Source organism: Leptopilina boulardi, unplaced genomic scaffold (genome assembly GCF_019393585.1).
Source record: "Leptopilina boulardi isolate dan_hultmark-lab unplaced genomic scaffold, ZJU_Lbou_2.1 LbouV2_150, whole genome shotgun sequence".
NCBI classification, from domain to species: Eukaryota; Metazoa; Arthropoda; class Insecta; order Hymenoptera; family Figitidae; genus Leptopilina; species Leptopilina boulardi.
In genome coordinates, this window is record NW_026137697.1 from 2599476 (window position 1) to 2616400 (window position 16925).

A 16925-nucleotide genomic window follows, 5' to 3' on the forward strand; every position below is an offset into this window, starting at 1 on the left:
GTCTTAATTTAAAGAATATCTCAAAACATAAACGCAATATAATTTGTGTTATGTTATTTTATATCTGGGTAGACAAAAAAAACAAAAAATTCGAGAAACTTGTAAAGTTTAAAGCTCCATTTCTAGCAAGTGGTCATAAAGGTAAATTATACGACGTAACGCTTGAAATTTGCTTTCTCGAGTAAGAATTTTCTTTGCTAAAGTTTCGTGACTTGGAACATTCTTTGGCACAAATTCAAACAACTCGTATAAAGTCTAATATAAATCCCATGAAGACTATTAATTTTCTATAATATAGTGATAAACAAAAAAACAAATGTAATCAAAATAGAAAAAAATTATTTACTCAAAATAAAGAAAATTATAAACTTTAAAAAAAATATATATATATATATATATGGAAATAAGCTTCAAAGAAGGGAAATAAAAAGAAGCCCTAATTGGTCGTTTAAAAGGCTTTACGGTATGGGAAAAACATCACGAAGGGTGTGATGGTTGACCGCACACTCCATAAGGGTTTCCCAATATCTAACTTTTTATAAACTGTAAAAATATAATGTTTCCCCTACAGTAGCATTTGAAAATATTTAGAAAAAAAAATTTTTGTAGAATTGATAATAAATAATTGTTTTCTATAAAGTTTTTAATTAAATTTTCTTATTTTCTAATGAAATTTTGTTTGTATAGAAGAAAAATCACTATATTTGAAAGAGTATATAAAGTGTTGTTGAAAATATATTTTTTATCGTTAAACCCGGAAAATACAAAAGAATCTCGAAGATATGCTAAGAAGCTAGTAAAAGTTCTCAAGTTTCAATGGTTCTATTGTTATATATATATATATATATATACGAACGAACGAATGTTTGAAAGAGGAGCTTACAAAGTTCAACAATATAATCAAGAAATACTCCATTGACAGTTTTCTTTACTTCCAAATTCCTAGCAACCATGATACAAAATAAAAAAATTCCTAAAAAAAAAAAACATAAATATTTTTCATTCCTTTTTTATATAAAATACTTTTTTTAAACATGAAAATTTTAAATTTTAACCTACATAGTTAATTTTGAATTTACAAAAAAAAAATGCGAAAAAAAATTTTGTTTCTCCTAAAATGTTATTTTACCTTCATAACATACTGCATACTAGACAAAATTGGAGTACAAATCAATTCACCTTTCTCAAGGTCTATTCTCTTGCCAAAGAAATAAGTCAGATTGACCTAAAGTAGATATAAAGATAAGAAAACGAAACGTTTTCTTTGCACGGCAAAATTTACCACTTTTGCATATATATATTTATACAAAATCGAGTTTAAAAATACACAAAAAAAAATTAATTCATTCATATTTAAAATAAATTAATTTATACTCTAAATATTTGAGTTAAGATTTTTATATTAACCTGAATAACTTTTATTTCAACATAATTGAAAAGATAATTAAAGGTTTATTTAATCAAATATAAAAGGGTATAATGGAAACCTTTCAGAGAATTTTAATCACGCAATCTTTCTATTCAATAGAGTTTTCAATATATAGATATATATATACACTGCAGAAAGCGACCAAAATTACCCGTCGCTTTTATCGTTCCCCAACGATTTATCTATTTCAATGTTCACTACCAGGAATAACAGTGAGAATCAATCACGGGGCATTGAGTATTGAGTATTCCCTGTGATTCTGTTTTTCAAAGAATAGTTAGCATTGTAAAAAAAAACAAGTTTTTAAAAACAAATTAAATCCATAATGATAGATTATAAAAATTTGAAAATAAAAAAATAATCTCAGAGTTTATAAAACAATATTGTAAAATCAGTATTAACTTGAAAAAGTTAATAATAAAATTAGAAAAAATTATATGGAACTTTATCAATTAAAGAATAAACACAAATAGTTATAATTGCCGGAAGTATAAAAATGAAATAATTGACAAACAATTGGATTTCTCGCGGCGAAGTAGTTTTAATTTTTCACAAAAACGCTTTTTTATCATATTATATATAAAAGTTTGTTAAACTAACAAGTCGTTTGCACGTGTTTTCAGTTTAAAAAAAAAAAAAAGCTAAACAAAGTTTTGTTGCAAGAGAGGTGAAAAAAAAAAAAAAACCAACTGAAAAATAAATTTTGCAAAAAAATTCGTTAGTTTTTTTCCCCCGCATCTCTCTAACGGGTTTTCTGTAAATTGAGGAAACCATTTAACAAAGTCAATTTAAACGAAAGCGACGTTTCAAAACATATATATATATAGAATCCATCTGGCTAGGTGGACCATTTTCTCTGTTTGTTGGAAAAAGCTTTATGTAAAATGTGAATTCATCACGAATCACTCAACATGAAACTCAAATTTATCCACTAAGCCGCATTATTTACTTAGCTAAAGATGTTATTTTTTTGTTTATCCTCTTGTTAACATCGTAAATGCAAAAGAGCTTTGAAAATTCAACTGTAGTTTTCTACTTTTATAATAATAATAATAATAATAATAAAAATAATAATAGTAATAATAATAAAAATAATAACAATAATAATAATGATAATAATAATAATAATAATAATAATAATAATTTCGCCTACACTGAGAAAAAAAATTTAGTGTTTGCAACAAAATTGTTTAGTTAGGCAATTTTGGTTCTTGTAACCAAATTTTGGTTGGCTGAAACAAAGTCGTAGAGTTATCTCAACCAAACATTTGGTTAGGCCAACAAAATTATTTGGTTGAATATTCACAGAAAATTAAAAGGCATTAAAATAAGCTGCAACGCTTATTATTTTAATACAATTTTGCTTATTTTAATCCATTTTGGTATTAAAATAAGCAAAAATTGGATTAAAATAATAAGCGTTGCAGCTTATTTTAATGCCTTTTAATTTTCTGTGTTTTTAAATGCCAATCAAAATTTGGTTACGACAACAAAATAATTTGGTTAACACAACAAAATAGTTTGGTCTAAAAAACCAAATGATCGTTTGTTATCCTAACCAAAATTTGGTTGCGACAACCAAATAATTTAATTCGCTCTCAGCTCGATAGCTTAAGAGAACAATTAGTTTAAATATCTCACAAAAATGGGTAGTCCAGTGGTCAGAGCTTCCGACCTTCAGTTTTAAAACAGAGGTTCGATCCCAGGCGGAGATGAGATTTTTCAAAGTCCACAAATATTTCAATTGGATAAATATAAATTCAATGTTAAATTGATAATAAATAAATAATGAAATAAATAAAAAAGATAAAAAGAAAAGAGATAAGGTAGAATAAAATTTTTAATTTTACCAAAAAAAAAAACTGTTTGTTTAATCAACCAAACATTTTTGTTGACCTAACAAAAAAAATTTGGTTGAGCTAACCAAACATTTTTGTTATGCCTACAAAAAACACTTAACCAAATTTTTTGGTTGAAATAGTTTGGTTGCTTAAATACCAAACAAAATTTTTTTTGTTGGCCCAACCAAATTTTGGTTGCTCTGACTAAACATTTTTCTCAGTGTAGTAATAATAATAAATCGAAATTAAACAGAAAATGGAATTTTTTTTTAAATAATTATTATTAACGTCTTTTTAGTAGTTTCAGTATAATTTGACTTTTTATATTACTTTTTTTTAATTTTTTCTTAACAACTTTGAAATTAAAAAGAAGATTTATTAGAATTCATCGAATGAAGAGCGTGAAATTGAATACATTTATAGTTAATAGGGTAATTTCAAGTAGGAAATATGTATAACCAGAAAATGTGAAGAAGACTTTACTGATGGAAAGTAGTTAAAAGTTAATGGATCTCTCTGACAAATTCACACATAAACCCCTCTCTTCTAAAGCCAGTCTTTTACCCCCTCTGACAATGAGAAATTGCTTCTCGTTCTTTAATTCTCTAATAAAGTCACTAAAGACTCTTATATACTTTTCTTAAATTCACCTCAAAAAAAAAAGAAAAAAAGATTTTTAAAAGCTTCTTTTTAATTTAATGGCACTTGAACAAAAATAAATCCGATTAGTATGATAATTATTTTTGATTCTATAATTTATAAATTGACAGACAATTCCATTCTCAAATGGAAAAGATTCCAACCAATTAAATGTAAATTAAAAATCCTTATTTGGAAAAAAAAATCAAAGGAATTTTAATAAATTAAAAAGTAATTTTTGAATCTATTGATTTTTTCTACTTCGAAAAGAGTGAATCTATTATGATTGGCAGTGATTCAATAACAAAGGAAAAATTTTCAAACAAATTAAATGCGACTGATTTGGCACTCCCATTGATATCTGTTAATCTAGGTTATGAGCGCTAGGCCGCGAAGAAAAATCGAACCCAAAAGTGGATGAGGGTGAGTTTCTTTCACAGTCTGAAAGTTTGTGTCTGTAAATCTTTGTGAGAGAGGCTTCTCTTTAAAGAAAAAGGGGGTATATAGTTGAAAAGAAGATGAAAAATACTGACCTAAAGGTGCAAGGGATAGGCGTATCGCAAGCTTTGTCAGCACTTCGAAGCTTGCAAGCTTACTACTTTCCTCCCATTTTTTTATATAACATATATACTTTTAAGTATCTTATATTACTTGTTCTTTTTTCACACATCTTCCCTCTATATAATCACTTTATCGTGTTTAACACTCTATATGAAACCTAATCGAAAAGCTTCCACTTCATTTGATGATTTTACCCTGATCTCTATTATTTTTTTTTTTTTAAATAAATGTTTTTATATTTACATATAATTATTATTTTTTCTATATGTTTCAAAAAAATTATTTTTATTTTCAAAATCACTTGGGAGAAAGAAATTTAAAAAAAAAAAAAAAAAAAAAACTCCCGAAGACAACAACAAAATTAGAGTGATATAAAAGAAATGAAAAAGGAAATTGGCTGACATTTCATCACAGGCAATAATAAACAATTTTCAACGTATATACAAACGATTTCCTATTCTCCCTCCATTTTGTGGTATTGTGGTTTACTCTAGTTTCGAGGAAATACGAGAAAACAGGAACTGATACGTTTATCAGGAATCAAGCGTATCTGATTTTCTACTCAAAGCCAAACCACGTTACAGTTACAGTGACTTTCATTTATATACAATCATATGATTTCTAGATTGCTGACAACAACCTCGGCAATGGGTGTGTATTTATATATATATATAAAGAACAAAGAAATCTCACCCTCTCTCTTATCATTCATCAAAGTTTCCTTTGATCTTCCAAAGAATCAATTTTAAGTTCCTTTTAAATACTCCTTTTTTTTTTGCTCACAAAGAAGAAATTTATAAATAGTTTTTCCAATTTTTCAAAATTTTATTTATATTTTAATGATATCCGATAGTGAAGAAAAATCATTAATCTTTTGGAAAATTAATGAATATAACTAAAAAGCAAAAATCCCCGAAAAAATTTTGACATTAATCTAGATAACGTATATATATGAGATTATATCCTTATTGCAAGTTATTCTAATCGACTATATTGTACTGTATAAAATATTATATCCCTTCTTTCGTAAGTCAGGAAACAAAAATAATGACCACAAGGGAAGTGTTCCATTTTGGTTTGCTCGCTATCCGACTGGAGAGAGATAAACTGACTTACTCTACTAAACGACTGACCATACGTGCATTTATCTACTTAAATTTATTTGTATTCTTCCATCAGTTTGGAACAATACAATTTTTCAAAAATGACATTTTTTTTTCATTATCACTGAGAAAAATGTTTAGTCAGAGCAACCAAAATTTGGTTGGACCAACAAAAAAATTTTGTTTGGTATTTAAGCAACCAAACTATTTGTTTGAGTTAACCAAAAAATTTGGTTGAGTGTTTTTTGTTGGCATACCGAAAATATTTGGTTAGCTCAACCAAATTTTTTTTGTTAGGTCAACAAAAAAATGTTTGGTTGATCAAACCAACAGTTTTTTTTTTGTAAAATTAAAAATTTTATTCTACCTTATCTCTTTTCTATTTATCTTTTTTATTTATTTCATTATTTATTTATTATCAATTTAACATTGAATTTATATTTATCCAATCGAAATATTTGTGGACTTTGAAAAATCTCATCTCCGCCTGGGATCGAACCTCTGTTTTAAAACTGAAGGTCGGGAGCTCTGACCACTGGACTACCCATCACACAAAAAACAAATACTGAAACCGTTAACATCTTAAAATCAAAAAGCCTTAAAACTAGTGTAATTTTAATCTTAAAACTAGATTAAGTCAATTTTAGGACTTAAAATCATACACTCAAAGCTGAAATTCAGTAAAAATGGTTCTAATGTTAACGGTTTTAGTCAAAAGTGAACTGAAAGTAAGTTTTATTTTTTAGTGTGATCTTTGTGAGATTTAAACTAATTGTTCTCTTAACCTATAAGCTGAGAGCAAATCAAATTATTTGGTTTTCGCAACCAAATTTTGGTTTTTTACATCAAAACTATTTTGTTGTGTTAACCAAATTATTTTGTTGTCGTAACCAAATTTTGGTTGGAATTTAAAAATGTTCAACCAAATAATTTTGTTGGCCTAACCAAATGTTTGGTTGAGATAACTATACGGCTTTGTTTCAGCGAACCAAAATTTGGTTATACAAGAACCAAAATTGCCTAACCAAACAATTTTGTTGCAAACACTAAATTTTTTTTCTCAATGTACTTATTTCGATTTAGAAAAAATTTCAATGAAAAGAATAAAATCTGATTATATAGTTGAATAATGGAATTTAAAAATGAACTGCAAAATGAAATATATTTTTAAATTGACGTAACGTAAAATATATATATATGTATATATATAGAAAATGATGATGTAAACCAATTTCAAATTGTGAACGTGTTCCCTTGTCGATTGAACCCTCATTTCCTCATCCCGTCACACTCGATAGCACTTTACCACAAATCAGGTATTGCGAAAATCACAACTGTATGACATAATAATGAGAGATTCACTACCCCCTACATTTTTTCTTTTTTAATTTTAATAAAATTCTTTTTTTTTTCTTTAAAGTAAATATTTTCGATTATTTAGTATATTGAATTCACATTCAAATTTATCCTATTACCCCTTTGACCTACATTTTGAGGTTAGGTTCGCGACCTTAGTCCTAAATTTTGAGGTTATATTCGCCTTTTGACCTATTACATTCCCCCTAAATTTTTGAGGTTATGTTTTGGAAAACTTTCTTAATCAACGATGAAATTTTTTTTTATAACAAAGAAGATACTTTTCTAGTATAAATTATTATTTTTTTACAAAATTTTCTATATTCACTCATCTTTTTTTATTTTAATTTTTCTTTACAAAACTTTATATGAATTTATAATATATAAAAGTTTTGTTTTACACTTTTATCAAGCGAAATGTTTTTCAAAAGTTATATTCGTGAAAAATGTCAAAAACATATGTTATACATCACTTTCATATATATATATATAGAAACGAAAGGGTTTATAATGGAAAAAGTGAGTCAAATTTTTTTTTTTTAGTAGGAAGAAAACAAAATAGAAAAAACAAAATTAGGAAATATTTGTTGTAGAAAAAGAATTTAACAATAAAAAAAAATATAATGCTTTAAAGTAAAAAATTTTTGAATAATATTTTCAAAATTTAATTACAAACAATTTTCAAATTTTCCACGAGAAGGAAATCGGATTTTACGCATATTTGCGAGATGGGGAAAAACATTTTTTAATTTTAACAAATCTTTTTTTATTTGATTTATTATATAATTCAATATTATATTATTAAAAGTCATTAAAAGTTATTTTTTAATTAAAAAGTAATAATTGTACAAAAAATCTATTTTTTAGTAGTTTGGAATCAAATTTAAATTTTCAAATGTATTCCTTTTTTTAATGTCAATTTCAAAATGAATGTATACTTGAAAATTTCCCAAGCCACGGCATAATTTTATAAATATATATGTATACCTCATAGTGTGCTACACCTGATGGAAATTTTTCATTGAGAATTTATTGAATAGCCGCAGCTAATTAATGAGAGATTTTTCAGAATCAAAAAGAGCGTTAATTAATGTGGTTTTCCATTTCAACCGCGAATATATATCCAAAGTACATATATATATATGTTAATGTCAAAACTAATACGTAACTTTTTGAAAAAAAAATGTTATTTCCCTATTTCCCGTTAAAAAGAATAAAGAGTTTAATTATTATTACTGTTTTTACGAAATTAATCGCATTCTAATTTAAATATTGTATACATGAAAATGGCAATAATCTCAGAGTGTTTTTTCGACCGTAATAGCATTTTTTAATAAAGTTGCGTGAAACCCAATTTTCGATATTCAACTGTACGATATAAATATTCTGACAAAAGTGAATTAATAAACGAAATAAAAGCCAAACCATCAACTAAATCAAGAAAAAAAAAAAATTTTAAAACAGTTTCATTTTTTTTCTATACTAACGAAACGCTTTGTTTTTGATTTTTTTTTTTTAACAACAGTAAAACCAATAACTTTTGTTTTAGAAAAAAAAGAGAACATTGAACTCTTTCCGCAAACCAAAAATCAACATCGAAGCTAGAAAATTGCGGCATTTGGAAGGAAGAAAACTTAATGGAATTGAGAGAAAGAGAGAAAAACTAATACAGAATTTAAGAACAAAAGGACAAAGAATTTAATAAAAGATTTTATGAAGTAGAAAAAAGCATTGAAAATTATTGAAAAGAGTAAAGGAAGAAAACAAGAAAACCGGGTTTTATGAATTGTAAAATATTAAAAATATATGAGCATAATATGATGTAATATTCCTTTGCGAACGTTGTTCTAAATTTTATATAGCGAGGAAACTTTTATAATATATTATATTTTTGATACAAAAAAAAAAAAAAAAAAAAGAATTGAAATAAAGAACTCGGCAAATAAAATTTTTAATTCGAAAAAACGTATTTCAAACTAATAATATTAAATTTTTATTACATGACAATAATTAATCAAGTTTCAAATGCAAATTTAATTTCCTTAATTCTTAAAAGAAAAAACAAATTTATTAACAAAACAAAATAATATTTATAAAATAAATTTTTTTTTGTTTCGATGAAACATCACACAACGCATTAAATAGTCTATATGTATAAACTAGAATTGATATGACGGTGAAGTGACGTTCAAGAAAGAATTTCTATGAGAGAAAACGCGAAAAGTCAAACCCTGTTACATCGCGATCTCCGATACAGTTGAATGCGGATTTCCATTTGTCGGCATTATACATATATCTTGAAAAGAAATAACAATATATATATATATATATACCACACGAAACCAATGAAAGAATCTACTTCGAATGAAAAAGCGAATCGAGGATGGTTTGAAAATCAAATAAAAAAAAAAAAAGGAATCTCTGTACTCAAATATATCTCGCGATATTCATATAAACCTTTTACTTTTATATATTCATAAAAAAATGAAATAAAGTTTTAGAAAAAGAATTATATATTACAAGAAGAAAAAAAATTTCTCTTTTAATAAAAAGTGAAAAAAATACAACAATTTTCAAAAAGTTTTCCCGAGGAGAAAAAATTTATTTTTTTTTTTTAAAGTGTAGAAAAAAATGTCTAACGACTAAGTTTAAAATTGAGGAATGCAAAGAATGGCGTCGATTTCCCAGAAGAGTGGGAAAATGTCTTTTTTTTTTTTTTTTTTTTTGCCTGACTTTAAACCAACGCCGAGCCTGATGAATTATGATAGCTCTCGCGATGAAACTCGTACTCTCTCTCTCTCTCTCTCTCTCTCTCTCTCTCTCTCTCTCTCTTATTTTTCTCATATCTATATATACCATTACACCAATTTAAAATTCCCTACGTTTTTTCAACGAAAAGAAGAAAAAAAAATGTACTAACGCAATGCTATATGTCGATCGTGAATGGTGAAAAATTGTACTCTCCCTCAGGAAAAACGTCATATTTTCAGATTTTCCGATTATCGAACGCGCGTATTGTGCGCAAACAGAATATATGCAAAATGAATATAAATATATATATATATAAAAAATAAATATAAATGGAGACGTATGCGAAAAATTCAAATAACAAACCAAAAAAAAGAAAACGAAAGATCTATTTCAAACTGACGAGAATAAACTAAATTTTAATAATTTGTATAGCACAAATTCGATTAAAATTTATTTCCTATTGAAAAAAAATTAATTTCATATAAGTAAAGTAACTAAATTTCTTTTCATTTATAAACATTTGTGCCAAATTTCAGCTTTCTAGGTCAAAATGTCTGAATTCTAGGAAACAGTAAAAAAATTAAATTAAAAAACAGGAATATTATAATAATTGGAATAATACTATTTTTCTTCTTTTTTTTTGATAAAAGTGCAGGAACAATTCATAGAGAAAATAACACCACATGACAAACAAATTTCTCTTGAAAACAGAATATATTGGCAACTTTTTTTTTGACCCCTTTCTCTTTTATAACCTTTAACACATATGAGACTGCCATGAACTTCCTGAAAAATATATATATATATCGCAGAGTAACGTCACCAATCAGATATATCCAGTGATGTCACACACATATATATATATATATATACATTTTTCATGAAAGCAATAACTTTCTTTTATGTCTTTCATATACTGCAAAAGACTCAGTTTGTTTAAAATAGTGTCATAAAAAAAAACCCCAATAAAAAAAAAAAGTAGAAAAAAAACAAGTAAATCGATGCAGAAATTGTTATAGGAAAAATCTCTCATTTTATGAAAATTATAATGCTATAAAAATGATACAAGATTTCTTAAATTTTCCATAAAGGCACACTATTGAAAATTTCGATATTTCTAATTTTCGTCTATTCAGAGTTTTCTAAATAACATCAGGTGCGGTGGTTAAATTTCAAAAAGCAAATTATTTTTTTTTTTGAAAAGTTTTTGAGAGTTCGAAGTCATATAGGAGATATGATGGCGTTGAATGAAATTGAATGCGTTCAAAGTTTGTTAGACCTTCATTTGCAAAAGTTTTCCAAGTTACATGAATCCAATGTTGGAAAACTTTTCAATTTTGAAATGAACAAAGTAATAAAGGGCGAAAGAGAGAGAATGAGAGTTGAACGTGTAACAATTTTGAATGAAAATTCTCAAAATTCACTTCAATACACATTTTCTCATTGGAAACAAAAAAAAATGAATTATATAATTAAAAATTAAATTAAAATCAAAAATACTGGACAAGAAAAATAAGAAGTAACGACAAAAAAACACACACAACGATAAGAATATTTGAAAGAATTTGAAGAAATAACAAATAAAAAAACAATTTTCCCCTATACTACACTGAAAAAAAAATTTATTTGATTCAAATACTCGATTAATTGACTATTATCAAATAAATATTTATTTGAACCAAATAATTTTTATTTGAATTAAATAAATTGTATTTGAACCAATAATTTCTGTACTTGAAACAAATACCATTTAATTGACTCAATAATTATTTGATACAAATAAATAATTATTTGATACAAATAAGTATTCATTTGATAATAGTCAAGTAATCGAGTATTTGAATCAAATAAATTTTTTTTTCAGTATGTAGAATTACTTTATTACTTTCTTTAAATACTTATTTTCAATTATAAGAAAAAAAATTGTTTTAATCACAATTTTTTCTGAATATCGGCAAAAAAAATGGTTGAATTCAGAGAATAATTTTAACATCAAACACATTTTTCTCGTCAAGTACCTATAATAAAATAATATGAGATAAAAGAAGAAAATAAAAATTAACATAAACTGAAAAACTCTATAAAACCCTCGGGGGAGAAATTAAATAAAATGTGTGAAAATTGAACACAAATTGGCAAAAGTAGTGTATTAGTAAAAGCGGAGCATAATTTACAAGCTCGCGACGCTTTCTTCAAAGGCACGATAAGTATAATTTCCTGAAGAAGCGGAAATAGCTTTTGAAGAAGCGAAATATCGAGTATATATATATACCTATATATATATACGTACAAATAAAAAAAGGGTGCGTATTTTCTCAATAAAATCTCGATTGAATTTCTAGACCCCATCTTCTCTTGATGTAATTTCATTTATAGATGTAAGAACATATATATATATATATATATATATATATATACATATCACACCTATATCTGCATGTGTTGGCGTGAATATAGATTTATATTGTACAAACGCCCCACATAAATTAGTGCGGAACTTGAATCAACTTTATTTCATCTATATAGAAAGGTGAAAATAGAAAAGGACAGAGACCAATTGAATTCTCACTCCCTTTTCAAGAGTATAGAAGACTCATACGACCTCATTTCATTCGTGATAGTCATTCGACCATGAAATGTAACTTTTTCCCTAAAAAAAAAAATTGAATACACGCCTCAATCAATTCTAAAAGGATTTTTTATAAAATATTAAAATTCTTTTTTTTTAAATTATAAATTAAATCAAATTCTATATTTTCTAAAATTAAATTCGAATTTGTGCATTAAATTAAATTTCTATTTTCAATTTAATAAATCAATTCCAAATAATAATATAGGAAAGAATTTTCATTTTTCGATGTTTATCAAAAGAAATTTTAACAGTATATAAAAAAATGGAAAATCAATTGTTTTTAATACTTTCATATACTATGTATATACATGTAGCTACATGTATGATGCGAAAAAAAAAATAAACGATTTTATTCACCATTCAGAGAAAAGACAATGTACAATGGAACTGTCAGAAGTAATAAATTCTACAAAACAGTAAATAATGGTCACATGTGGTTTAACAAAGTGCGCATGAATTTACGCTCGAGTGCCGAATAAAGGCGCCAATTTTACAAAACTTCCCAACCCAATGGATTTTTCATATTCTTTTATTAAATTTTCATGAAAATTTATTGTATACCAATATTGATAATTAAATTAATAAAAAATATTTTTTTTTAAATATAAAATATATTTTCATAACTTGAAATTTTATAAAAACTATTTTTACCAGAGGGATATATATATTGAAATTAGAATAAAGAAAAATCTCGAGACTGAATATAGAAACAGAGAGGAACTTTTTCTATGATATATATTTTACATTCACATTTTTTCATTTTATATAATATATATTTTCTATTTATAAAACATTCAATTATTCTCAACAATAAAATAAGGAGGAGTACGAGGATTATCTATAATATGTGGTTTCTTCTGTCAGTCAGATGAAGATTAATCTTTCTCCATTAAGCAATCTTTTTTTTTCCATATATATCCCCTTATACTCAAAAAGAATTCTATCTCACCTGTGAACTAATTTTCTAATGTAAGTAACGAGCAAAAATAACATCAGAAGAAATGAAAACTTCAAAGACAGAATGCAATACAAAAAGAATCCTCACAATTGCTATAATCAAATTCTCCTTATCTCGTCGTCATAAAAACAAACGGCAAAATATAACGAAATATCGAACTAAAAATTTCTCTATATATATATAAATCTTGATGTAGATTTAAAATTTTGCAAAAACTGTCAAAATTTTGAAGAAATTATTCCAAATAATATCTTGAAAATAATTCAAATTAACCAATGAAATTTTATTATACCGACTGAATCGATCGATTTTACCGACTATCGATTACTATTTTTTTTCAAAGTCTCAATAATCAATCAACCACTTGAAACTTTTACTCGCACAATAAATAATAATGTACTAGGCGTCATATATCTAACACAATAATGAAATTTGTCGCGCTTCATTACATTATAGTTCAATAAAAAATTTTTTTACAAAGTCTATGATGAGAATTAAATAGAACTTTAGAAAAGAACATTAGCCAAAGAGCCGGACGTATATTATTATTATCGATGCGAGGGATATTTCTATGATTGCTTTTAAGTTAAAAGCAAAAGGGTTAAAATAATTCCCATATACTTTGATTATAGAAAAAAAATTATATATGAACGAATTTATAAATCAAAATTAATTAACTACACTGTAAAACGAAAGGTATTAATTTAATACCAACTTTAGGTACTAAATTGCCTTTTGGTTCTATTTTAATACCTAAAATCGGTACTATTTTAGTACCTTCTTTTTACAGTGTAAAACTAGATTTTTCAAAAGTGATATTGTTTTTTAGTTTTTAATTAGAAAATTAAAATTTTTAGCACAAATTATTTTTATAAATATTTTCATTTCAGTATATATATAGTACGTTAAATCGTAAAAGCTAATAAGTAGTACATAAAATCGTGTATTAAATAAAAAGTTATAAAAAATAATACCCTATAATAAAATAGTGTTTTCCATTTGTTTGTTGGAATTTTAAAACAACACATATGCAGCGGTAGTCAAAAAAAAAAAAAAAGTTAGTATACCTTAGAATCATAATAGAATCGAAGTCTCAGTAGAGATATAAAATTTTATGAAACGCGATAGTGATATTACATTTTCATAGCCCCCAGAAAGGTATACTTCCCATTTTTATCACATTTATGTGACAGTTATAGCGCATTACTTCATAACAAACTAATAATGCAATGTAATACATACTTGAAATATTTCAATCTCCTATTTTACATAAACATTTATACATTTTTATAATCCAAAAAAAAATTTCCAATCATTATCAAAACTAATTTCATGTAAAATTATTATTAATTAATAATAATTAATTATTTTATATTTACAATAATTCAATTTATCAACAATTAAATTATTCATAATTTAACAACAAATTTACTCAATAAAAATAATTCAAAAATAAGCAAATTGTTTAACAGTACATGAGTAATTATCTAAAATTGCAAATAATTCATAATTAAATAATTTAACGACTAATTTCATGTTTACGGAAAATAATTTAACGTTTAACAGCAATATTCAATTTATATACTGAAAATAATAATTGAATTTCTAACAATTATTTAATACTGATAAAAAGAATTAAATTGTTTATAAGACAATTTATCAAAATTTTTCTACACTGAAAGATACTTTTCGTTTAAAAAATTAATATGATTTGTTTGAAAATGAGGATAATTCTGTTTTTATAGTCGTGTAACAATTTTTAACCAAATAATACTGAAAGTTAATATGATCCTACTAATTTTCTGTATAATTTGGTTTAAATACATTCATACGACTAAATCGCATAAAAACAGAATCTCATTTTCAAATAAATCATATTAATTTTTCAAACGAAAAGTCGAATAATTTTAATTTTTTTTTTTTTTCAAAAATGAAATTCTCATTCAACATTATTTATAAAGGAAAATTTTTTTCAAAAAGAAGAACTAAGGCTTACCATGTAATTACATGAAGTGCAACTTGAATATTTTGAAAATCTTTTCCTCGTTAAAATTTTTATATATATATAAGTTCTTTTCCCTCAAACTAGTTTCATCAACATTTTCATGTTTTTCTAATTAAAGTTAGTCGGCATATATAATAGAAATTTTGTAATTTCTAAGTGACTGAAAAGTAAACTTTCCCTACGGAAACTCTACGTCAAAACTTGTGTCAGAAATTCTAAGCCCGCGCTATTTAAATATGCTCGCTCTCACTGCACGGCTGCACTCTGCTGTCACTCGATTTGCATTTCTTCCCCCTTCAGCGTGTCGAGTTTTTTTTTCCAACCCGAGAAAATGCTAAACAATTTTCTTTTTTTTTTTTTTTTATACAAATAGAAATTTTTGTACTCGTGCAACGGAGTACGAGAATTTATTTCGCGAATTAATATTCTCAATATGTAAAAATTGAATATTTTTGCCAATTTTAATTATAATCAAAAAAGTAAATAAATTAGTGATAACAGTAATTTTTTTGAAATAAATATTTAAAATATAAAAAATCATTTATTTAAATTAAAGAAAATTAGGAATTCAATAAAAATATTTCATTAATAAATAAATAAAGCAATTCATTGAGTTTATTTTTTATTTATTCAAAATTTAATTAATTGAAATGCGTGCGGAAATATTTTAGTTTTAACAAAATAAAAATATATAACGTTTTAATAAATATCAAGTTAAAAATTGTTTCTAACAATAATAATTGATAATTAAATTTCTATCAATAATAATAAAATAATAATTAATACAAAAAATTCGAAATTACCTAAAAAATGGATTGGATCAGTAGAAATTGAAATTTAAAAAAATGATTACTAGTAAAATTGGCAATCAACAATAAATTGTAATTTTTATTTTATTTAAGAATATCAATGCTAAAACTACATTTTAAATCTACTGGGAAATAAGTGATAGATATATACTTTATTCCTGTAAAGCGTCTAAAATCAAAATTTCATCCTAAGAGGATAATAAAATATTTTGATATTATTTTCGATTTAGAAAATTTTTATAACTCGAATCGTATGTGAAACTGGTTTTCATGATTACGTTTTTTTTTCTTTTAAATCATATATATAAATTTTTTTTGTCTAATCTTATTAAATAGTAAAATTTATTTTTTTTCTCTCGTTTTTTTTTTTTGGAATCACTGAATTGAGTGGAATCGATTAGAGAACCGCATCGAGGTGCACGACCCGAAGGCTGCAATTCGCACGGAGATACTGCAGGCTCCGTTGAATTCAACCCCTTTTCCGCCACCCCAGCCAACCCTCAACCACCCAACCTGTCTCTCGTGCTGCCCCCGGCTTAGTGATGCACGACGATATACGAGAAAATCATTGACCTCGCTCAAAACTGTCAGTTCTCGTTTATACTATTTTCATATATAAGGGTCAGCTTCTGTTTTCATTTATTAATTCCCCCTAGATCAAAAATTTCAACTAATGGGGGGGATTTTCTTGAAAAAGAAAGAAAGTACCTAACTTTTGCCAAAAAAAAAAACATTAATTTTAATACTAATCGTCTACTATCAAAACCGATATAAAGAAACAAAAATAAATTATTTTCTACTTGTTTTGATTGAAAATATTCTGGTTAGTCGAATGTTTAAA

The 16925-nt window shown here is 25.4% G+C and overlaps 1 protein-coding gene across 2 annotated transcripts in view; it reads right to left on the bottom strand.

Annotated features, from left to right (window-relative positions):
* LOC127276647 (octopamine receptor beta-2R-like) overlaps positions 1 to 16925 on the bottom strand; it is a 168696-nt gene that overhangs the window by 143209 nt on the left and 8562 nt on the right. Inside the window, exons 1-2 of one of the 2 annotated variants that reach the window (XM_051297237.1) lie at positions 16236 to 16408; positions 15267 to 15621 (exon numbers count right to left, since the gene is read on the bottom strand). The exons of the other annotated variant lie outside the window; for it this stretch is intronic. The gene's annotated coding sequence lies outside the window, so the exon portion shown is untranslated. Of the gene's footprint in view, positions 1 to 15266; positions 15622 to 16235; positions 16409 to 16925 lie in introns of those variants that run through there. 2 annotated transcript variants of the gene reach the window in all.